The sequence below is a fragment of the Sinocyclocheilus anshuiensis genome, unplaced genomic scaffold (genome assembly GCF_001515605.1).
Source record: "Sinocyclocheilus anshuiensis isolate Anshui unplaced genomic scaffold, SAMN03320099.WGS_v1.1 scaffold640, whole genome shotgun sequence".
In the NCBI taxonomy this organism is placed as follows: domain Eukaryota; kingdom Metazoa; phylum Chordata; class Actinopteri; order Cypriniformes; family Cyprinidae; genus Sinocyclocheilus; species Sinocyclocheilus anshuiensis.
This window is the reverse complement of record NW_015554127.1, coordinates 697,726-699,928: the sequence shown is the minus strand read 5'-3', so window position 1 is coordinate 699,928 and position 2,203 is coordinate 697,726. Positions and strand designations below refer to the sequence as shown.

The 2,203-nt window shown below is 35.0% G+C and overlaps 1 protein-coding gene across 1 annotated transcript in view; it reads right to left on the bottom strand.

The window, feature by feature from the left end:
* The window catches only part of LOC107670182 (teneurin-2-like), a 613,574-nt gene extending 612,130 nt beyond the window's left edge, over positions 1-1,444 (bottom strand). The window contains exons 1-2 of the mRNA XM_016462702.1: positions 1,210-1,444; positions 87-187 (exon numbers count right to left, since the gene is read on the bottom strand). The gene's annotated coding sequence lies outside the window, so the exon portion shown is untranslated. The remainder of the gene's footprint in view (positions 1-86; positions 188-1,209) is intronic.
* Between the last annotated feature and the right edge of the window lie 759 nt (positions 1,445-2,203).

Genomic DNA, 2,203 nt, shown 5'->3' with positions numbered 1-2,203 from the left:
TCTTTTCATATAACACATCACAATTATGTTGACATGCAGAAAACTACCTAACTGTATATATAACATGATGGTTGAAGCTCACTTACTTTCAGTTTCTCGGACTGATCCATGCAGAACAATCAGGTGTGATGTTTCAGGCATGTGCTGTCTTGGCTCTTTGCACCCATGTCAATACTTTCACTGTAGCCTGTGCATGTAAAATAAGAATGGCAGGTTAGCATTATTGAGTCTCAGTTCCTACACTGGTCAAATCGATTCCTCCACGTATCTATTTTAATGACTGAGAAATAAATCGAGCCACAGATTCTTCCTTCTAATGAGACTGGTACCAGGTGCCAGAAGGATTCAAGGGCCTTATGTTTTATTTGTAGTGAGCACAACAGTAGGCTACTGCTGTACACCTGACCCTCACAGTAGTAAACAGTAGGATACACCTGCAGAAAAGGGGAAGGAAGGTTCTTGAGGGGATACTGGAGAATCTTTTTCATTTTGTATCTGTTCGGTCATCCTGATTTGCACTAATGTGGCCCAAAGAAAAACCACATATCTTACTTTAGTTATTTTAGTGAACCATAAGGGAAAATATATATTTAATCATTTAATATATAAAAAGACAATTATTTTAAGCTAATTGAAAAAGGCAAAATTTTTAATTTTCTCAACTATATGGACATATTTAAAAATAATAATAATAATAATAATAATAAATTACAAAAACAAGCAACAACATTACTAAAACTTTCAGTAAAACGAAAACGGGAAATTTAAAATTAAAAACTAATTGAACAAAAAAAAACAAAACCTAACAGTATATCGAAAGATAAAATAATAGGCTACTGTTCTAAACGACAAGTCACAAATATTTATAGTTTGGAGGAATTACTAGACAAACGCAAACATAAACCACCTCAAATGCTACACCTAAATAAAACTATTATGCATTTTTGAATGACAATAATCCATCTAATCCATTTATAACTCAATTTTGCCGGAAGAAATCAGACCTCAAAGTGAAATTTTGCCAGATTTTTCTATCTTCGTGAGACAGCTTAGCAAACACGTGTACATATTCACAAAAAGACACGCAGCGAAACGATTTGATTAAAGCTTGTAATAAAGATCATTAAACGAGATTTAACTAACCGTTCTGAACTCAGTCAATTGGTCTTAAAACATTGATAATCCAAACATTGACACCACTATGCTCACCTAACGGCAGGTGTAATCCTCAAAAAAGTCCCGGATGCAAAACTGCGCGTGTCTGAACCGCTCACATTTGTGGCGTTGATGGTGAAGGGTGTTTTTGAACAAATCTTTTAAGTGGAAGAATCGTTCCTTCGCTTCAATACGCTTAAATTTGGAATGCCGTATACAGCATGCTACTATTTCTGCCATATTAAGACATGCCAGAATTAGTAAGAGTAGCTACTATAGTATGCTAGTAGGCTATGTTATGCCACGTTGAAGTAAACGAACGATTCTTTCACTTAAATTATTTGTTCAAAAGCACCGATTCATTCCGAATTCAAACTACCCATAGCACGAGCAAATAACATTCGACCGCGGGCTGTCAAAGAAGCAGTTCATTGGTAGGATCCACTTAACGAATACCATTCACCAATCCCCATTCACGAAACGATTCGCAGTTATGAATCTGAACCATAGATCTACGTAGATAGTTCACTAGGCTGTAGATCAATTGAACGAATCTGTTCTGAGTAAATGAATCGATGCTTTACTCTTACCCATAAAGACTCGCCACCTACTGGCGTAACGCTGCAGCCGAATCTGCAGAAAGAGGATCGATGAATCTGAAATAATCGTTCTACCGAACAGATTGAAAAGATTCAAACCACCGGGATGAATTAAAATCCCCACACTTAGTGCATTATATGTGTCAGCCGTTTTGTAGCTTTTCAATGTTCTTAGTAAACAAATTAATTATCTTATTCCAAATTTTAGGAATAGCAAAGTGTCATATTTTCAGATTAATATGAAATTAAGTGAAACTGCATGTAGTAAAAAGGAAAAAGAAACAGCCATGTTTCTGTCAAAATTAATGACTAATCATTAACTACAATAAAAATTATTATTTTTGTACAATTTATTTAAAGGGGTCATATGATGCGATTTCAATTTTTCCTTTCTCTTTGGAGTGTTACAAGCTCTTGGTGCATAAAGAAGATCTGTAAAGTTGCAAAGA